This window comes from Bubalus kerabau, chromosome 19, assembly GCF_029407905.1.
Source record: "Bubalus kerabau isolate K-KA32 ecotype Philippines breed swamp buffalo chromosome 19, PCC_UOA_SB_1v2, whole genome shotgun sequence".
Taxonomy (NCBI): Eukaryota; Metazoa; Chordata; class Mammalia; order Artiodactyla; family Bovidae; genus Bubalus; species Bubalus kerabau.
The window spans coordinates 55,733,590-55,745,204 of record NC_073642.1 but is presented as its reverse complement, the minus strand read 5'-3'; positions in this window follow the sequence as shown (position 1 = coordinate 55,745,204).

The window sequence follows — 11,615 nt, the reverse complement described above, 5'->3', positions numbered from 1 at the left end:
GAACCTGGGCAAAGTCTAACGGAGTTTTGCCAAGAGAATGCACTGGTCATAGCAAACACTGTCTTCCAACAACACAGCAGATGACTCTGCACATGGATGTCACCAGACGTCAGGACTGAAATCAGATAGATTATATTCTTTGTAGCCAAAGATGGAGAAGCTCTATACAGTAGCAAAAACAAGACCTGGAGCTGACTGTGGCTCAGATAACCAGTTCCTTATTGCAAAATTCCAACTTAAACTGAAGAAAGTAGGGAAAACCACTAGGCCTTTCAGTTATGACCTAAATCAAAGCTCTTATACAGTGGAGTGATGAATAGATTCAAGGGACTAGATCTGGTAGACAGAGTGCCTGAAGAACTACGGACAGAGGCTCATAACATTGTATAGGAGGTGATGACGAAAGCCATCCCCAAGAAAAAGAAATGCAAGAAGCAAAGTGGTTGTCTGAGAAGGCCTTACAAATATCTGAGAAAAGAAGAGAAGTGAAAGGCAAAGGAAAGAGAAAGATATACCCAACTGAATGCAGACTTCCAGAGAATAGCAAGGAGTAATAGGAAAGCCTTCCTAAGTGAACAATACAAAGAAAGAGAGGAAAACAATGGAATGGGAAAGACTAGAGATCTATTCAAGAAAATTGGAGTTACTAAGGGAACATTTCATACAAAGATAGGCACAATAAATGACAAAAATGACTAGGACCTAAAAGAAGCAGAAGAAATTAAGAAAAGGTGCCGAGAATACACAGAAGAACTGTACGAAAAAGCTCTTAATGACCCACGATGATGTCAACCATGTTAACCACGTGGTTAAACACAATGATGTGGTCACTCACTTAGAGCCAGACATCCTAGAGTGTGAAGTCAAGTAGACCTTAGGAAGCATTACTAAGAACAAAGTTAATGGAGACGATGGAATTCAATTTGAGCTATTTCAAATCTTAAAAAATGATGTGGTTAAAGTGCTGCACTTATTATGCCAGCAAATTTGGAAAACTCAGCAGTGGCCACAGGACTGGAAAAGGTCAGTTTTCATTCCAATCCCAAAGAAAAGCAATGCCAAAGAATGTTCAAATTACTGTACAAATGTACTAATTTCACATGCCAGCAAGATATTGCTCAAAATCCTTCAAGCTAGGCTTCACCAGTACGTGAACCGAGAACTTCCGGATGTACAAACTGGATTGAGAAAAGGCAGAGGAACCAGAGAACAAATTGCCAACATCTGCTGGACTGTAGAAAAAGAAAGAGAATTCCCAAAAAACATCTTGTTCTGCTTCATTGACTATGCTAAAGCCTTTGACTGTGTGGATCACAACAAACTGTGGAACATTCTTAAAGAGATGGGAATACCAGATGACCTTACCTGTCTCCCGAGAAACCTGTATGCAAGACAAGAAGCAATAGTTAGAACTGGACATGGAACAATAGACTGGTTTAAAATTAGGAAAGGAGTATGTCAAGGCTGTATATTGTCACTCTGCTTATATATGCAGAGTACATTGTGCAAAATGCTGGGCTGGATGACTCACAAGCTGGGATCAAGATGGCTGGGAGAAATATCAACAACCTCAGATATGCAGATGATACCACTTCAATGGCAGAAAGTGAAGAGGAACTAAAGAACCTCTTGATAAAGGTGAAAGAGGAGAGTGGAAAAGCTGGCTTAAAACTCAACATTCATAAAATGAAGATCATGGCATCCAGTCCTATCACTTCATGGCAAATAGATGGGAAAAAGTGAAAACAGTGACCGATTTTATTTTCCTGGGCTCCAAAATCACCGTGGATGGTGACTGCAGCCACGAAAGTAAAAGATGGTTGCTTCTTGGAGGAAAAGCTGTGACAAACCCAGACAGTGTAATAAAAAGCAGAGACATCACTTTGCCAACAAAGGTCCGTCTAGTTAAAGTCATAGTTTTTCTGGTAGTAATGAATGGATGTGAGAGTTGGACCATAAAGAAAGCTGTGTACTAAAGAACTGATGCTTTCAAACTGTGGTGCTGGAGAAGACTCTTGAGAGTCTCTTGAACAGCTAGGAGATCAAACCAGTCAATCCTAAAGGAACTCAACCCTGAATATTCATTGGAAGGACTGATGCTGAAGCTCCAATACTTTGGCCACCTGATGTGAAGAGCTGACTCACTGGAAAAGACCCTGATGCTGGGAAAAATTGAGGGCAAGACAGAATGGGGTGACAAAGGATGGATGGTTGGATGGTATCACTGACTCAGTGGACATGAGTTTGAGCAAACTCAGGGAGATAATGATGGACAGAGAAGCCTGGCATGCTGCAGGTCATGGGGTCGAAAAGAGTCGGACATGACTAGTGACTGTGCTGAGTCACTTTAGTCATGTCTGACTCTTTGTGACCCTATGGACTGTAGCCCAGCAGGTTTCTCTGTCTGTGGGATTCTCCAGGCAAGAATACTGGAGTGGGTTGCCATTTCCTCCTCCAGGGGATCTTCCTGACCCAGGGATTGAACCCACATCTCCTGTGTCTCCTGCATTGACAGGTTCTTTACCACTAGCGCTACCTGGGAAGCCAGGTGACTTAGTGAGTGAACAACAGTGTGTAACCCAGGCCAAAAATGACAGAGCTTAAAATAGAGCATTTACAATAAAAATAGGTGGGAAGGAACACATCCTAGACTATTTGTAATAATAAACTCAGTAGCAGAAATGAATCAAGTACTTACAATGTCCTGGCACTATGCTGAAAATTATTTATCACAGCAACTCTATGAGGAGTTAATGTTTATTTTTCCTATTTTAAAGATGAGGAAATTGAGGTACAGAGAGGCTAAGGCACAGCTATAGGTGGTAACACATTAAAGCAGGAGTGTCAGAATCTTACTTATTTATTGGCGGCTTCTGGACTTAGTTGTAGCATGTGGGATCCTGCGTTGTGGCACAGGGGCCCTGTAATTTGTGGCACACAGGCTCTCTAATTGAGGTGCAGGGGCTCAGCTGCCCCATGGCATGTGGGATCTTAATTCACTGACCAAGGGTCAAACACATGTCCCCTGCATTGGACAGCAGATTCTTAACCACTGGACCACCAGGGGAAGTCCCAAGCCCAGGATGTAATTTGTTCATGGACACAGGCTAATGGTAGAGACGGACTCAAACACAAGTTTGAGAATCCTGCAGTAATCCAGTCTCTGGATAGTTCCAAGGCGTGAACTGAATCCCAAACCACTGAACTAATCTGCCTGGTAAGAACGACCACCACCACAAAACGCCTTTGATGCTTTCCAGATCCAAACGGGAATAATTGCTCTGGCGCTTGACTGAAGTGCCTCTGACAATGTGCTGCTGGTTAGACAGGCCGTACAGGCAGCATCAACCCTGCCCCTGAAATGCCAAAGCTTCCTTCTTGGCATTGTCAGCCCAGCAACCTGAAACCCATTTCTGCTGACTTTGAGATTTAAACCTTACATAACCCTTCACGGTCTCTACTTCTTTAATAGGCCCGTGATTTCATGCCCCAGTGAAGTCAAACAACTGAGACATCGGTTTCTGTTGCAGCAGCCAAAGACAAGCCATCAAGGGGGAGCCAAAGCCCTTTTGTCCAGAACAAACAAGCGTGACACTATGATGGAAATGTGTGGTATTTCCTGGGGCTGATGGACGCGGGCAACTGCCCCAAGTGCCCAATCTGTAGGTCATAACTTGATGAAAACCAACTGGGATGGCCAAATTTTTGGACAAGTGCTGGGGAGTGAGTTAGCCTGGAAGTCAATTCTCTCTCATCCAGAAATTTTGGTTCTGTTCCATCAGGTACCTTAGAAACCAGACTCATTTTAGCTCCTCATTTCATATCTATTATCTTATTTGCTACATAGGTCAAAAGTTAAGAGTGGGGGACTTCCTTGGCTGTCCGGTGGCTGGAACTCTGTGCTTCCAATGCAAGGGGCATGGGTTCAGCCTTTGTTGGGGAACTAAAGTCCCGCATGTTGTGCAACACAGCCAAAAAAAAAAAAAAAATTAGTTAAAAAAAAAATTGAAGGACTTCCCTGGTGGTCCAGTAGTTAAGAACCCACCTGCCAACACAGGGGATGTGGGTTTGATCCCTGGTCAGGGAAGATCCCACATGCCACAGAGCAACTAAGCCCATATGCCGCAACTACTGAGCCCAGGTGCTCTTGAGCTGTGCTCTGGACCAAGAGACAACATGCCTGTGTGCCTAGTCGTGTCGGACTCTTTGAGACCCTTTGGACTGTGGCCTGCCAGGGGTTTGCCAGGGAAAACCCTGTCCATGGGGTTTTCCAAGCAAGAATACTGGAGCAGGTTGCTGTTTCCTTCTCCAGGGGCTCTTCCCAACCCAGGGATCAAACCTGCGTCTCCTATGTCTCCGGCATTGCAGGCAGATTCTTTACCCACTGAACCATTGCTGCTGCTGCTGCTGCTAGGTTGCTCCAGTCGTGTCCGATTCTGTGCGGCCCCATAGACAGCAGCCCACCAGGCTCCGCCATCCCTGGGATTCTCCAGGCAAGAACCCTGGAGAGGGTGAGCCATTAGGAAGCCCCTGGATGAAGAGAAGTCACTGCAATGAGAAGACCCCGCACCACAAGGAAGAGTAGCTCCTTCTCACCACAGCTAGAGAAAGCCAACGCACACGATGAAGACCCAGCACAGCCAATCAATCAATCAATAAAATAGGACAGATTTCATATGTATAATATTTTTTTAAAAAGTTAAGAGGGAAACTAACTTGCAGATCCTGGGATAACTACCCATACAGAAAAAAATGATGTCTGTCCTGGTACCAGACCTTTCTGGGAGGCATCTTCCTTACCCCTTCTTGCGATCACAGATAAGTACCATTTTCAGGCAGGGGTCTGTGGGAAGTTCTCTGGCTTTAGGCTGAGTAGGAACAGCTGCTGTTTTGAACTTTGGGACTGTAATTCACGGTTACACTCAGCACCTCCCCTGCCCCAGCCCTGAGGGGTTGCCGAAGTCACCAGACACTCCAGACACCTTGTTTCATTCCTGAACACTGTCCAGATGCTCTCCTTCAGGAGAGTTAACAAGGGGATGGGGCTTCCCATTGCCCTCCCTCTAATGAACATCCCGAGTTTCTGCCTTCACAGGAGTTCCATTTTACTGATTTATTTATAGTTATTTATGGGGTCATAAATGGTGGTCAGGGAAAAGATGGAGGATCAACAGATTGAGACCACGATATCTATAAAAGCAGTAAAACTTTTGCCTAACCCCAAGCCAATGCCTCTCAAGAGATGAAGCCATCTCTCATTTAGAGCTCTTGGTGAAAGTGTTGAAACAATGGCTTTAGCTATGCAGCAGTGCTTAAATTCTGACCTGGCCTCTTGCCCAGGTGCAAGGTTTCGTCAGCCAAGATTAGAGAATGGCCACACCTTACCCAAATGATTTTTGCCCAAAGTCTGTCCCAACCAATGAAGATTTCGAACCAGAATAATAATTAACATCACCACAACTTACACAGAATGATTGTAACCTGAGTTTCTGCCAAGTACTAAATAAACCTTCCATCTTCAAGCCTGGTGGCCCTTTCTCTGGTTTTAAAAGTGTTCAAGCAGTTGCTCGAGTTTATTGCACATGGGAGCTGAACCTCACCAGGACAACAGTCAGGGGACTGTCAGGCATAGGTGGAGTCCTGGACCTGAGACAGGAGTTTAGGAGCTATGAAACCATGGAGGCAAACCAGGGGAGGGTCTCCTATCCCTCTGTCAAGAGATCAGAGGGGGCTTCTGCCTATGGCCAAAACCCAGTCACACAAACTGGGTGTGAGATGTACTCAGTCAGCAACCAGAGGAAATAGCAGAGTGCTGTACTCCTGCAAAGAAATAGCACACGCCCTTTTAGTAGAAGTAGAAAAGGCAAGACCCTTCACGGGCAAATAATATGGGATGTAGAAAGAGAAGACATTTCAGAGCCTGGATTCCCCACTGGGTGACCTGAGGGAAGTCACATAATCTCTCTGGGACACAGTTTTCTCATCTGTAAAACAGGTTTAATGATAGTATCCACCTTACAAAGTGCTTACGAGGATCAAATGAAGCAAGTGTGTTGCATGGAGTGTGGCAAGCAGGGCACATTCAAACACTTAGACCTGGGTGAGTGAGGCTCTCAGAGCGCCCTGCTCTTTGGAGTGCCTTCCTCAAAGTACTTGAAATGCCTCTCCAGTGAAGACTGACGTACTGTCCAGCCTAGACCTGGTCCCACAGGTCCCAGAATGATCTGGGACTAATGTGAACTTCAGGATGCAGAATGTGAGACGGAAGCTAGTGTTTGAATGCGCACCCTCAGTTTGGAATACTACAGATCCAGACTCACAGAAGCAGGAAGTAGACGTGCAAGAGACAGAAACGGGAAAGAGGTTTGGTGGACTCTTCTCACTCCCTGATTCACTTGAGATTCAGGGTGTGGTTGTCGCATCTCCTTTCTTTAAAATGATGATTGGCGGCTGTCTGTCCACAGCCTAAATTCACCTCCCACCACAACTTCCTGCCCCACTCAATTTCTTCCACAGGAACATTTCTTACATGGCATCAGGATGTCTATAATTCAGGCCTCTGATTTCTCTATCCATCAGCTTCCACCTTCCCTCACCTGTCTCCAAATCTAGTTTAGAATCTATGGTTCATAATTTTAGTCCCTCTCTAAAGGCAGTTCTAGATTCTTTTTTTTTTTTTTGCAGTTCTAGATTCTTATTCCTCAGGACTTTTATACTTTTTTTTTTTTACAATTCATCTGATAAAACTCCAGCCCCTGGTAAAACAACACCCAGGTTTCTCCATGGCCATATCCGGAGATGATCCCCACCAGAGAAGAAAAGCACAAGGCAGAGCAGATCACTGTGGCAGAGATTCCCAACTCCGTGCTCTAAAATGTAAGAGAACTGATATCTAGCTGGAAACACTGCTGCCAGGCATAAAGTAGTGTATTTCCCAGCTGTCCTTGTACGCAGGTGTGGCCAAGTGTCTATGTTACAGAAAACAAGGGAAAGTGTTGTGTGACTGTAGCAGTAAACTGTAAGAGAGCTGACTCAGTGGACGCGCCACCCCGTACCATCCAGTGTGGATGCCACCCCGTACCATCCAGTGTGCCCCCGAGGACATCTTGAACCATAAGGCAACTTTAAGGATGGAAGCCACGAGCCAAGATGCTGAAGCAAAAAGCAGTTATTCTGATCCCTGATGAAGTCATATACCAGCCCTCGTCTTACCTCCATAATCTCTCTGTGTGAAAGAAATAAACTTTGATTTTTTTTAAAGACATCATTATTTTGGTGTGTTTTTCTTGTTATATACAGCTGAAGTCAAGCTTAATTAATATAACCACCAACCGCAGAAGGGCTTGAAATACTGCCTAACAAGCCTATCATTTTTTTCCTAGTCCATTCATTTTTGAAATCTCTGTGTCTGTATCGAACTATCCCTACTCTTCTCCAGTATGTGACTTTCCACTTCCCACCACAGAGTCAACAGATGACTGGGCTTCCTGATTCACTGGCAAAACTGAAGTCATCAAATCCAAAATCCCTCAGATTCCTGCCACAAACTCACCTGCCTGCTTTCACTCCCTTACTACAGGTCCTCCTGTTACCATGGAGACCATTTCCCTCCTCCTTCTGAGGCAAATCTCTCCTACCAGACATCTGGGTCCCCTTCCTCGTATGTTTTAAGAAGCCTTATCCTCTCAGTGTTAGACTTAGGCCATAAAGAAGGCTGAGTGCCAAAGAATTGATCTTTTTGAACTGTGGTGTTGAAGACTCTTGAGAGTCCCTTGGACAGCAAGAAAATCAAACCAGTCAATCCTAAAGGAAATCAACCCTGTATATTCATTGGAAGGACTGATGCTGAAGCTAAAGCTCCAATACTTTGGCCACGTGTTGGGAAGAGCTGACTCATTGGAAAACACCCTGATGCTGGGAAAGATGGAGGGCAGGAGGAGAAGGGGGTGACAGAGGATGAGATGGTTGGATGGCATCACTGACTCAATGGATGTGACTTTGAGCAAACTTAGGGAGATAGTGAAGGACAGGGAAGCCCAGTGTGCTGCAGTCCATGGGATCACAAAGAGTCAGACACGACTGAGCGACTGAAGAACAAACAATCCTCTCAAACATTCCAGAGGCCATAAAACTGTTATGGCCCACAGACATATCCCATGCTTGACCTATATAGGTTTTTTCCTTTTATTTTTGTTTTTTTTTTTTCCTTTTATTTTTATCTTACTTACAATAAGGGAAAATGAAAGGTAAAACCTTTCCTTTTTAGTCTATAATTCCACAAGTTTTGATCAAGACATACATTTGTGTGTATTCCACCATCACCATCAAGAACAGTTCCATCAACCCCTAGGCCACCCCTGTGCCTCAGGCCAGTATTTAGAAGGAGCCTGTGCTCTCCAGAGTCTTGCAGTTTCTGCCACTCTCCATTTCTTACAGTCCACTGTATCATTCATTTAGGTCACCTACTGGCGCCTTAGACATTTGAGTTTGAGGCTCCTGGATTATTCCTTCTCTTTCCTCTATCATGTAGCCAATCCTTTCCTACTCATTCTTTCCCATTAGCACCTAGTCATGCTCAATCCTCCAACTTTAAGGGAAATCCCTCCTTTGACCTCTCCAGATGCTATTCTTCCTCACAACCAAACTTCTTAAAAGAACTGTTATTTGGGGACACTCTTGGTCAAATTACCCTTTATGTACCTGATATTCTCCTGAAAATCATCTTATCTTGGTGAGAAGTTTTCTCTACTTCTTTGGAAGAAAAACAAAAATCAAAAGCAAGTTAAACTAAAATTTGCTACATCTATTCAGATGACAGATTTCTCATGTTGCCACAAGCAGAATATGTAACATCACTCCAAAATTCTGGTAAGAAATTTCTATCCAAATCATGCCAACCTGCTCTTTCATGTTAAAATTACAAATAATGCAAGTCTTGCCTATGACGGGTCTCAAATGAGGGAATTAGATGGTATTAGATCCAATGTTATATCTATAAATAATTTCTGTCTTCACTTTCTCTTTGAAGAAATCACCTAGTATAAGAAATCCTGTGTATTTCTTGTCCCATAAACTATGGGGTCCACTTGAACATTCAGAAAAGGAAAGGGAGAAAAAACATGAATTTTCATCCACAGAGGACTGAAACAAAGGCGGGTCACATTTAAATATTACTGAATATGGTTTTGAATAGAAAATAAAGCAACAGTGGAAAAAATCCCCTTCAACTGGCCTCTACCTTCCTGCATACTGAAATTCCTCTTTCATTGATGATTTTTAAAAGAACAAAAGTAAAGCCTGGCAAAAGGAAAGAAAGTCAATTCCAACTTTGCCCACATTCACTTTCTCCATTTCCTTCCCTCTTACTCAGTCCTCAACTCTCTCCAGTATCTTTTCCTCTCCCCCATCACGCTATGAACATCTCTCACTAAGGTATAATAGTCTTTATGTCACAAGCTGATGGATAGTTTTCAGGCTTTGTGTTACTTGGTGACTTGTCAGCACTTCATTCCAATCAGCACTCTCTGCTTCTTGAAACACTCTTTCTTTGGCTGCTTGGGACAACCTCCTCTTGGTTTTCCTGTCCTCACCCTCCGCCCTTCACCAGACTCACTAGGTCCTCTTGAAACATGCATGCACGCATGTCCAGTTATTCAGTCGTGTCTGACACTTTGTGACTTTATGGACTGTAGTCCGCCAGGCTCCTCTGTCCATGGGATTTTCCAGGCAAGAATACTGGAGTGAGTTGCCATTTCCCACCTCCAGGGGATCTTCTTGACCCAGGGATCGAAGAAGCTTCTCCTCTGACTCTTGCCTTGACAGGCAGATTCTTTTACCACTGAGCCACCTGGGAAACCCTTTGAAACATTTGATGTTATTCAGCCACTGAGTCATGTCCAACTCTTTGCCACCCCATGGACTGTGGCATGCCAGGCTTCCCTGTCCTTCAGTATCTCCTGGAGTTTGCTCAAACTCATGTCCACTGAGTAAATGATGCCATCCAACCATCCTCTGTTACCTTCTTCTCTTGCCTTCAATCTTTCCCAGCATCAGGGTCTTTTTCAATGAGTCAGCTCTTCACATCAGGTGGCCAAAGTACTGGAATTTCAGCATCAGTCCTTCCAATGAATATTCAGGGTTGAGTTCCTTTAGGATTGACTGGTTTGATCTCCTTGCTGTCCAAGGGATTCTCAAGGGTCTTCTCCAGCACCACAGTTTGAAAGCATTAATTCTTTGGCTCTCAGCCTTCTTTATAGTCCAGCTCTCACATCCATACATGACTACTGGAAAAACCATAGCTTTGACTAGAAGGACTTTTGCTGGCAAAGTGATGTCTCTGCTTTTTAATACATTGTCTAGGTTTGTCATAGCTTTTCTTCCAAGAAGCAACCATCTTTTAATTTCGTGGATACAGTCTCTGTCCACAGTGATTTTGGAGCCCAAGAAAATAAAATCTGTCACTGTTTCCACTTTTCCCCTAGCTATTTGCCATGAAGTGATGGGACTGGATGCCATGATCTTCATTTTTTGAATGTTGAGTTTTAAGCTAGCTTTTCCACTCTCCTCTTTCACCTTCATCAAGAGGCTCTTTAGTTCCTCTTCACTTTCTGCCACTGAAGTGGTATCTGCATATCTGAGGTTGTTGATATTTCTTCCAGCCATCTTGATTCCAGCTTGTGAGTCATCCAGCCCAGCATTTCACATGATGTACTCTGCATATAAGTTCAATAAGCAGGGTGACAATATACAGCCCTGATGTACTGCTTTCCCAATTTTGAACCAGTCTATTGTTCCATGTCCAGTTCTAACTGTTGCTTCTTGTTCTGCATACAGGTTTCTCAGAAGACAGATAAAGTGGTCTGGTATTCCCATCTCTTTAAGAATGTTCCACTGTTTGTTGTGATCATCATAGTCAAAGGCTTTAGCATAGTCAATGAAGCAGAAGTAGATGTCTTTTCGGAATTCCCTTGCTTTTTTCTATAATCCAGCGGACGTAGGCAATTTGATCTCTGGTTCCTCTGCCTTTTCTAAATCTAGTTTGTACATCTGGAAGTTCTTGGCTCATGTACTGCTAAAGCCTAGTTTGAAGGATTTTGAGCATAATCTTGCTAGCATGTGCAATGAGTGAAATTGTACAGTAATTTGAACATTCTTTGGCATTGCCCTTCTTTGGGATTGGAATGAAACTGACTTTTTCCAGTCTGATGGCCACTGCTGAGTTTTTCAAATTTGCTGGCATATTGAGTGCAGCACTTTAACAGCATCATTTTAAGGATTTGGAATAGCTCAGCTGGAATTCTATCATCTCCACTAGCTTTGTTTGTAGTAATGCTTCCTACGGCCCAATTGATGTCAGACTCCAGGATGTCTGGCTCTAGGTGAGTGATCACACCTTTGTGATTATCTGGGTCACGAAGATCTATTTTGTATAGTTCTTCTGTGTGTTCTTGCCACCTCTTCTTAATCTCTTCTGCTTTTTGTTAGGTCCTTGCCTTTTCTGTCCTTTATTGTGCCTATCTTTGCATGAAATGTTTGAAACATTACAGGCACTCAATAAATCTTTGTGGAATGAGTAAGTGAAATGCATGCAAATTACATGAACATTTATCAAAGAA